Here is an 11,460-nt window from a genome sequence, read left to right as displayed (position 1 = left end):
TAGGCAATAGGGCTGAGAGTTCACCCAGCCTTTGGCTGATGACACGTGTGACAAGGCTTCTTTGAGGTTTCAGTAGGGAATGACTCTAAGTTATCCATTCATTTTTTTTTTAAGAGCCTTGGGTGCAATCGAGAGAAATATTCCAAATATTTGGAATGAGCAGGACTCAATGTGAGAGGAGCCCTAGGATTTAGCCTCTGAGAATCATCGTAAGGAAGTCAAAATTCCCAGAATGGTGGGGCCTTTCCCTCCAATATACCAACTAGTAATGTTAACTCACATCTACACTGCAGAGTAAAGCCGGGCATTGATAGGGTGCACGTCCCCATCCGCATTTGCTGAGGACTTCCTGTGTCCCCAGCACGATACTAAAGCTTTTGCTGGGACTAGGTTTGATGTGTCTGACTTTGAAGAATGGGTTGAACAGAAACAATTGTTCTACTAGCTCTTCCTTAATTTGGGTTGTACGTGTTTTGAGCCTTTTATTTAAAAAGATTTTATTTCTTCATGAGAGACACACAGACAGAGGCAGAGGGAGAAACAGGCTCCCTGCAGGGAGCCCGATACAGGACTCGATCCCAGAACCCCGGGATCATGACCTGAGCCGAAGGCAGATGCTCAACCACTGAGCCACCCAGGTGTCCCCGTGTTCTGATACTTTTAAGCAATTTAATGTATTATCTGTTCCTGTCACTATAATTTTTCCTTTCCTCATTCTAAACTTAGAAAGTTGGAACATTGGGGTCAAGAGGATGTGCAAGACTGGCAGGTGGAGTGGACGCAGAGTGTGAGAGTAGTCGAGTCAGGTTGGAGAGCTTGCCTCTCTCTCTACCAATCCCCAAACCCTCCTCCTTCTTGGCTCCTTCAAGATGAAGTTCCCATTGGCCCAAAACAACTTCCAGTCCTGCCAGGCCCCAGTGCCCTCCTCTCCTCTTTACTCCAATTACATGTATTTGTCATCACCATCACCCCTTAAAAAAATTCTTTTAAGGGAGCCTGACTGGCTCAGTAGGAGGAACACGACTCTTGATCTCAGGGTCGTGACTTTAAGCCCCACATTGGGTGTAGAGATGGCTTTTAAAAAATAAATTTTTAAAAAGTATTTTAAAATGGAGGTATAATTGACAATAAATTAAATGTCTAAATTTTACAGATATAGCTTGATGACTATCACATACACACACCCTCACACACATACTCACACACAACGATCACTCACATCAAGATAGAGAACATTCGAGTGCCAAGGTTCTCTCACGTTCCTTCCTGCCAGGTAACCACCTCCCCCCTCTCCCCCCACACACGGCAAGGAAACCACTATTCTGGCTTCTATCATCACAGATCAGTTTTGCCCAGTTTCAAACCTCAACTAATCTAATCTAATCTATTCTAATCTAATCTAATCTAATCATACAACACAATATGTATCCTTTTGTGTCTGGTTCTTTATTCACCAGATTGCTGCATGTACCAGTCTTTGTTCTTTTATTTTCCATATGGTGTTCCATTATATGAATGTTCCATAATGCATTTCTCCATTTTTCTATTGATGAACACTTGCATTATTTTCTGGGTTTGGTAATTATGAATAAATGGGTTATGGACATTTTCTTTCTCTTTCTTTCTTTCTTTCTTTCTTTCTTTCTTTCTTTCTTTCTTTCTTTCTTTCGTTTTCTTTTCTCTTTTCTTTTTTCTTTCTCCCTTCCTTTCTTTTCTTCTTTCTTCTTTTTCTTTTCTTCTTTCTCTTTTCTTTTCTTCTATCTCTTTCTTTTTTTCTTTCTTCTTTTTCTTTCTTTTTACTCCTTCTTCTTTACTTCCTTCCTCTTTCCTTCCTTCCTTCCTTCCTTCCTTCCTTTCCCTTCCTTCCTTCCTTCCTTCCTTCCTTCCTTCCTTTCCTTCCTTCCTGCTTTTTCCTTCCTGTCCTTCCGCATCTTGTCTGGTTCTTTTCTTTTTTCTGTTACTTTTTGCTGTCGTTGGTGTGGTATGAACTGGAGAAAGGGTTCTAATTCGTGTAGGTCTTGAAGAAGATAGGGGGGACTGGGTCATCCAAGCATGCTGAGTCTTTCACTTCTCTCTGGCGGCAGTCTTTGTCTGCCTTTTCGTCTGCCTTCTACCTTCCTCCTTTCCTTCCTCTTTCTTTCCTTTCTTTCTTTCTTTATTTTCTTTCTTTCTTTCTTTCTTTCTTTCTTTCTTCTTTCTTTTCTTTCTTCTTTCTTTTTTATATTAAAGATTTTATCTATTGATTTGACAGAGAGAACACAAGCAGACAGAGCAGCAGGCAGAGGGAGAAGGAGAAGCAGGGAGCCTAATGCAGGGCTTGATCCCAGGACTCCAGGATCATGACCTGAGCCAAAGGCAGCTGTCCAAACGACTGAGCCTCCCAGGTGCTCCTGAACACTTTTTTCCATGTATTTGGTAGACATAAGCACTAATTTCTCTTGAGTATATATCAGCAATAGAATTGATAGATAGCTTTACTAGGTACAACTAAATCGTCTTCAAAAGCATCAGTGCCAATTTACACTCCCACAAAGTACTATATGTATGGCATATTGCAAGAATGGCTACAGTTCTTTTCCGTGTATACACAGGAAAAGCACATGTCTCTGTTGTGCTGCAGATCAGAGTCTTGATCTCAGGGTCATGAGTTCAAGCCCCACTTTGGACTCCACACTGTGCATGGAACCTACTTAAAAAAAATAAAAATAGGGAATCCCTGGGTGGCTCAGCAGTTAAGTGCCTGCCTTTGGCCCAGGGTGTGATCCTGGAGACCCGGGATCAAGTCCCACGTCAGGCTCCCTGCATGGAGTCTGCTTCTGCCTCTGTCTCTCTGTCTCTCTCTCTGTGTCTCTCATGAATAAATAAATAAAATCTTTAAAAAAATAAAGAATAAAAAATAAATAAAAATAAAAAAGGTACTCGCCAAACTTTTCCATGTGTCCGTGATCCTGTACCCCTGCCCAGTCCCTGTGTGAATATGAGCAAGCAAGAGTACCCAGAGCAAGCTGGATAATCAGAGACCTATTGCCCAGTCAACAGCCAACTATCCCCCTCGGAGCAGAGCACCCTAGCTGGCTGGCTGCTAACTGGAGACCCATGAGTGAGTGTAGCAAAAATCTAATTTTCACTTTACTGAACTGATTTTCAGAATTGTGAGATTTTTTGAGCTACATGAATTGTTTTTCCTCTAAACCACTAATTTTGGGGTGACTTGTTCCACAGAAAAATGTCATTGATAAAATATGAACGTTTCAGTTGCTCTATCTCTTCACCAACCTTTGTTATTGTCAATCTCTGTCATGCTTAGCTATTCTAGTAAGGTCTACCGCATTTTAACATTCACTTGTGTACACGTCCTAACTTCCCTTGCTACTCTTAAAAGTTTTTGAAGATGAAGACCACACTTTACACAGTAGCTGTAATATCAGTATTTGCTGACAGCACCAATCATACTAATAGGTGAGACAAACCAAGCTTATTTCTAAAAACCAGAAATCTTAAGGCTGCAAAGAATAATGTAATTGTCAATGAATCCGGGTCCTTGGCCTACAAAATTATGAAATCAGAGCCCATTCAAATGGTTCTTAGTAATTGTGGAGTGGCATGCATCACACTAACTGGCCCACAGATAACAATGACAAAATCTGGAAAAGATTCGTCATCCACAGTGTTCAGAATATCGTAAACAAAACAAAACAACCCCCTGGAATGACAAAGACACAGGAAAGCTGTGACTTCTGGTGTGCAGAAAATGAAGTCAATCGAAACCAACTCCAAGGTCGTCTAGATATTGGAATTAGCAGACAAGGACCTTAAAGCAACTATTATAAATACGTCCACCAAAGACCTAAACAGGAAACATGACCAAAGTTAATGAACAAATGGGGGAATCTGAGCAAAGTAAGGAAACCTAAAAACAATGATCAAAAAAAAAAAAAAAAAAAAAAAAGGAGGAAAATCCAGACTCTAAAAGTATAGAGTCTATAATGAAAACTTCACGGGATGGGCTTAACACAGTAATGAAGATGATAGTAGGTATGGTTGGGGAACATGAGGAGCAATAATTAGAACTTATCCAGGGACACCTGGGTGGCTCAGTGGTTGAGTGTCTACTTTTGGCTCAGGTCGTGATCCCCCAGGGTCCTGGGATCAAGACCCAAATCAGGCTCCTCACAGGGAGCCTGCTTCTCCCTCTGCCTGTGTCTCTGCCTCTCTCTCCGTATATCTCATAAATAAATAAATAAATAAATAAATAAATAAATAAATAAATAAATTCTTAAAAAAAATAAAAAGGAACTTATTCAATCTAAGAAACCATGAGAAAGATTTAGAATGGACAGATTCTGTGATATATGGAACAGATAAAGCAGCCTTGCATATGTATAAGTGATATTCCAAAGGGCAGGAAAGAGAGGATGGGGTAGAAAAAAAAATTTTTAAGGAATAATGGCTGAACATTCCCTAAATTGGGTGAAAAACATAAATTTGGGGATCTAAGATGCTTGGCAAACCCCAAAGGGAATAAATAGAATGAAAATCACATCTAAGCATATCCTACTAGGCAGGGATAAAATTTAACTCAAAGACAGCGTAAAAGTGAAAAATCTACATGTGTTTAATGAGAGAGCACAAAATACATGAGACAAAAACTTAAGGTATTAACAGGAGAGAGGAAAATCTGCAAAGCTGGGTTTTAAACACTGCGAAGGGGGGATCCCTGGGTGGCTCAGCAGTTTGGCTCCTGCCTTTGGCCCAGGGCGCGATGATCCTGGAGTCCTGGGATCGAGTCCCACGTCGGGCTCCTGGCATGGAGTCTGCTCCTGTGTCTCTGCCTCTTTCTCTCTCTCTCTCTCTCTCTCTCTATCATAAATAAATAAATAAAATCTTTAAAATAAATAAATAAATCTTTGATAGAATAATTAGACAAGGGATGCCTGGGTAGCTCAGTGGTTGATGTCTGCCTTTGGCTCAGCTCATGATCCCAGGTTCGGGTCCCAGATCGGGCTCCCCGCAGGGAGCCTGCTTCTCCCCTTGCCTATGTCTCTGCCTCTCTCTCTGTGTCTCTCATGAATAAATAAATACAATCTTAAAAAAAAAAAAAGAATAACTAGACAAAAAACACAAAAGGATGTAGAATACATAAAGAACACTATTGTTACGGGCTCATTTGTGTACCCTCCCAGTTTATACGTTGAGGTCCTAACCTCCAGTACCTCAGAATGTGACTCTATTGGGGGATAGGGTCTTTCAAGTGGTACTTAAATTAAGATAAGGCTGTGAGGGCATGCCCTAATCCAATATGCTGGTGTCCTTATTTTGTAGGGGGGGAGGTACTTCCTCATACTCTTTAATCTTCATTCCTCAACTCTAAATTTCTCCCATCTACTTTGGCAGAAGGCCCACATTTGGGTGCTGCATGCCATGGACCTTCTTTTAATAGTATTTTAAATTCATTTTTTGTTTTGTTTTGTTTTTTAAATAAGCTCTGCCCCAATGTGGGGCTTGAACTCACAACCCCAAGGTCAGGAGTAGCATGCTCTACTGAAAAGAGGAGATTAGGACATGGACACACACAGAGGGAAGGCCATGTGAACATACAGTAAAGGTGGCTATCTGCAAGCCAAGGAGAGGGGGCTCAGAATGAAACCAACCCTGCTGACATCTTGATCTCAAACTTCAAGCCTCCACCATTGGGAGAAAATTAATTTCCCTTCCTTAACCTACTCATGTTTTGGTATTTTGTTATGACAACCCCAGCAAACTAATATAATTATCAATCGTCTCAACCTAACTGCCTAGAACACTACACCCAACAGCTGCAGAATACACATCTTTCAAGTATAATTTATACTTTTAGATACTATTAAAAATGTTTACTGCCAGTGTAAAAAAAAAAGGCTCATAAATACATAGAGATAAAATTAGCAAAAGCTGTGCAAGACTAAAAACTGCAAAATATTACTGAGAGAAATTAAATAAGACCTAAAACTTAGGGAGAAAAATCATGCTTATGGGTGAAACAATACAAATTCAGTATTATTAAGATATCAATTGATCCCAGATTGATTTATAGATTCGATGCAATCCCAATTAGAATCTCAGCAACTTTAAAAAAAAATAGAAATGGGCATAATGATACATAGTGTTTTGCTAAAATCTTAAAATTCTGCTTAACAGAAGAAACCATTAAGAAAATAAATCGGCAAGCCAGGTACTGTAAGAAAACACAAATTATGGACCCAATAAAGAATTTTTATACAGAATATATAACCCAATAATAAAAAAGCCAACCCAATTTAAAAGATGGCAATAGACTTGAACAGATACTTCGCAAAGAAAGGTACACAAAGTAGCTAATATACACATTTTAAAAAATGTTTAACATCATTAGTCATCAGGGAAATGCAAATAAAACCAGGAGATATCTCTCCATAAAACAGAATGGTAAAATTAAAAAAAAAAAAAAATGACAGTGCTGGGGTGCCTGGGTGGCTCAGTTGGTTGGATGCCCAACTCATGATTTTGGCTCAGGTCATGATCTCAGGGTTGAGCCCCCTCAGGCTCTCTCTGTGCTCATCGAGGACTCTGCTTGAGATTCTCTCCCTCGCCTGTCCCCCGCTCTTTCTCTTGATCAAATAAATGAATGAATCTTTAAAAAAAAAAAAAAATACCGACAGTGGTAAGTTAGAACAACTGGAAATCTCAAACATTGCTCCTGGGGATGCAAGATGGTACAAATACTTTGAAAGGAAGACACTGGGCACATTCAGCCTGATAGAGTACTATTCCACAGGTGTGATGCTGGAAAGGGCAAAACCATGCAAAAAACATTTTTTTAATTGGTTGCCTCTGGGTGTGGCAGTTGTGGAGAGACTGGGGAGAGACCAAAGGGAACTCTCTGGGGATGATGGTGTTTTCTTTATCTTTCTTTCTTTCTTTTTTTTTTTTTTTTTTTTGATGTTTTCTTTTTCAACACAGATGTGAATTACATACATATGTACATTTTTCAAAACTCATTGAATTGTACACTTAAGATTTGTGCTTTCCAGGGGTGGCTGGGTGGCTCAGTCAGTTAAGCATCCAACTCTTGGTTTGGGGTCAGGTCATGATCTCGGGGTCATGAGATGGAGCCTTGCATGCAGATCTGTGCTGGGCATGGACACTGCTTAAGATTCTCTATCTCCAAAAAAAAAAAAAGATTCTCTATCTCCCTCTCTTTCTGCTCCTCCCCCACAGCTCTCTCTCTGAAAAAAAAAAAAAGGCAAAAACAAACAAAAAGATTTGTGCTTTTCACGGTATGTAAATTTTATCTGATCTGTAAACAAAATAAATGCTGTTTTAAAACAGCTGTTTCCAAAACAAAACCAAAAAGTACTTAATTCAATTGCCTATTTCTAAAGAATTATATCCGTAAACTATCAGAATTTACACTTCCATTTTAAGGAATTCTTCATGAGTCCAGTTTGTCAGTAAGGTGTTACAGAGTTCTGCTTGACAGTACCCCACAACTCTGCTGAGCCCACCTGTTGGATGATCTGGAACCTAGTCTCTTCCCTGGGTCCACCACCTCCTGGGAAGTGAGGCTGGGACAAGGCCTTCAGAAGTTTATAGACTTTCCTAAAGGTCATCAGATTTGTATAAGAATATCTATGGATTGAAATTAAGAGGTTGGTTGGGGTTTAGGGGAGGATTTTCACATCTTTATGTAGCCTTTTTAAAATCAAGGAATTGATTTTAGGAAAATCAATTCAAGGAAATTCAAATCAAGGAAAATCAAATCAAGAAAAAATGTACTTTTTTCTTTTCTTTCTTTCTTTCTTTCTTTCTTTCTTTCTTTCTTTCTTTCTTTCTTTCTTTCTTTCTTTCTTTCTTTCTTTCTTGATTATTTATTTCCTTCAGGATTCTCTACAGAAACAGAGCTAATAGGAGATATATATGGAGATTTAGGACAGATAGATAGGTGGATAGATAGATTGATCCCACATAGATAGATCCCAATAATATATATCATCGTGTGCAAACTGGAGGTCTGGAAAAGCCAGTGGTGTCCTTCAAAAGCCTGAGAGCCAGTGAGCTGATGGTATAGATTCTAGAGTCAGACTGAAGGTCTGAGAGCCATGCAGGAGATCCATGTCCCAGTTCACTGGCTGGATAGGGAATGAATGAAAGCAAGCTTTTTGTTCTTTCAGGCCCTCAGTAGATTAAAACCATCCACCATCTACATACAATCCTCCTACGTAGGACTTGAATCCACTGATTCAAATGCTAATCTTTTCTGGAAGCACACAGACACACCCGAAAATAGTGTTTAATCAGTTATCTAGGCCTCCTGTGATCCAGTCAAGAAGTCACATAAAATAAGTCTTTGCACCTTCCTTCCTCCCTTCCTTTCCTCCCTTCCTTCCTCCCTTCTTTCCTTCCTTCCTCCCTTCTTTTCTTCCTTCTTTCTTTCCTTCCTTTCTCCCTCCCTCCCTCCCTTCCTTCCTTCCTTCCTTCCTTCCTTCCTTCCTTCCTTCCTTCCTCCCACCCTCTTGAAATTGAACATAATTTAATCCCATTAGTTTGGACTTTTCACTTTTCCCTGACAAAATACTGATTATTAAAATGAATTTCTTGGTCTGGTATTAATCTTGACTTTAAAATACCCATGAAAGTACCGTGGGAGAAAACCAGAATAAAACGATGTTTTCCCCCTTTGACATTAGTAAGAACTAACACTGCCATCAAGGTCACTCTCTGACATAGTAATAACATATTTCTATTAGCAAATACCTCAAAGACCTTATCTGTTGGCATTGTTTTTCTTCTTGCTCTAATTTATAACCTGAAGCTTGAAGGTGAAGTTGTTTTTTTGACGGTGTTTTCTTTTATAGGAAATGTGCATGCTCGTTAGCTGTCATTGTGACTACATGTTAAGGGAAGGGGAGAAGGTAAAAAAGGAAGACGCCTAGAAAGGGAGAATAAACATTTTTTTTTTTAAGATTTTATTTATTTGTTCATAAGAGACACACACACAGAGAGAGAGGCAGAGACATAAGCAGAGGGAGAAGCAGGCTCCCTATGGGGAACCCAATACAGGACTCGATCCCAGGACCCTGGGATCATGACCTGAGCCAAAGGCAGATGTTGAACCACTGAGCCACCCAGGTGCCCCCTCTCTTCCACTTTCTTAGAAAGATATTTAGGATTACATTTGGCCCACCCTGATAGTCCAGGATAATCTCCACATCTCAAAGTCCTTAATTTAGTCATATCTGTAGAGTCCCCTCTGCCATGAAAAGTAATATTCACAGGTTTCAGGATTAAGATATGGATATCTTGGGGAGCTATTCAGTCTTCCACATGTAAGCAGACAATGTTATGTTGTAGGCATACAAAGCCTTAAAGTAAACACAGCATTTTTCTGTAGAGTGTCCATTTTCTTCAAAGATTTTTGGTAAACAGTTACACTTAGGCATAGGAATATAACAATGATTTTGGGTAAAGAGTTAACATTTTATTTTATTTTATTTTATTATTTTTAAACATATTTTATTTATTTATTTATTCATGAGAGACACACAGAGAGCGAGGGGGAGAGAGGCAGAGACACAGGCAGAGGGAGAAGCAAGCTCCATGCAGGGAGCCTGATGTGAGACTCGATCCTGGGACTCCAGGGTCATGCCCCAGGCCGAAGGCAGGCACTAAACTGCTGAGCCACCCGGGCTGCCCCAAGAGTTAACATTTTAATATGAAACAAGCATAGGGCTATAGCAGTAATCACAAACTTTGCTTGACTAGAAAATTTTTTTTTATCAAAGGCAATTTCAAACATTTGCAAAAGCGGCAAAAATAGCATAATGAAACTTCATGTACCCGTCACTCAGCCTTAACAATGATCAAGTTGCGGCTAATTTAGTTTTATCTGTACTCCCGTCCACTCCCCTCTATTCTGGGCTACTGCAAAGCAAATTCTAAATATATCATTTCATCTGTAAATATTTTGATCTGTATCTCTCAAAGAGGATTCTTTAAAAAAATAAAACCATAATACTATTATCCAACTTATAATTGAATAATAATTGTCTAAGTGCATCAAATATCCAGTTGACGTTCAAATTTTCCCAGTTTGTCTCATAATTTCTTTAATTTGCCCAAATCAGGAGCAAATAAATAAGGTGCATATGTTGCAGTTGGTTGCTATGGCTCTAAAGTCTAGTTAAATTTACAGTTTTCCCTCCCTCCTCCCACTCTCTTTTTTTTGAACTTGCAATTTATTTGTTGAGGAAATGGATTATTTGCCCTGAAGACCTTGCCAGTTGGATGCCATGGTGGAGTTAGTCATGTTCTTCATTCCCTGTATTTCCTGGAAAGTGAAATTAGATCTAGAGGCTTTGGTTTGATTTTTTGGCGAGAGTACCTCATAGGTGGTGTGGTGTCCTTCCCTCAAGAGACACATAATGTCTGGTTGTCTCTTTTTTGTGATACTACCAGCCAGTGATCATTCTTCCTGCAATTCTTTAATGCATTAAGCATTGTAAAAATAGTGATCTCCTTCTTCTATCATCCCTTCTTCATTATTAGTTACTGTCCTTTAAAAACAAACAAAAAAGAAAACCTTCCTTCATGAACTATTTGGTTGTCTGAGGAACAATTCATATCGAGGTGGGATAAATGTTTGATTGTATGTTTTTTGAAAGAGAGAGAGACCACTAGAAGGGTGGGGAGTGGCAGAGGGAGAGAGAGAATATTACACAGGCTCTATGCCCAACATGGAGCCCCACATGGGGCTTGATCTCACAATCCTGAGATGATGACCCTGAGATGATGACCGGAGCCAAAATCAAGAGTCCAACACTTAACCAACTGAACCCTCATGTGTCCCAAGGTGGGATAAATGTTTGATTTACTTGTTTGTTTAATTGCCGGTTTTCAAAATAATGATTGGGTTTTCTAGCTCCTCCCAGTGAACAGTGAGAGGATTGTTTTAGAAGTCATTATGAGCTCATGCAATTAAATCTTTTTGATATGTTCCAATCCATATAGTTGTTACCATTAGTGATGCACAAATTACATATTTGAACAGTGAAAGCTGCTTCAGGTTGGTAACATTAGTAGTTTGCTTTGCCTTGATTTTTATAACTTCCTTGGTTTCTGGAATGACAAGATGGTCCAGGCTCATTTTGTACATTTCTTACCCCAGACCATGAATTCAGCTATTTCTCCCAAGGACTGCTGCTTTCTTTTAATGGGAAATGGTGTTTAGTTATCATAATCTGGGTACTAAGGGTGTTTATTATTGTTGGGTTGGTTACATGTTCGGGCCTATTCAATGTAGGGAGCTAGGATATATTTATTTTTTAAGATAAAACATGATGAGTTCATACAAATAAATCTAATTCAAAATTACAACCATAGAGTTTCACTTAACCTTATTTTTCTTAGCTGTATCCCTTTTCTTCAAAACTTAAAATCCTATTC

This window comes from Canis lupus, chromosome 31 (assembly GCF_011100685.1).
Source record: "Canis lupus familiaris isolate Mischka breed German Shepherd chromosome 31, alternate assembly UU_Cfam_GSD_1.0, whole genome shotgun sequence".
NCBI lineage: Eukaryota > Metazoa > Chordata > Mammalia > Carnivora > Canidae > Canis > Canis lupus.
This window is presented reverse-complemented; position numbering follows the sequence as displayed.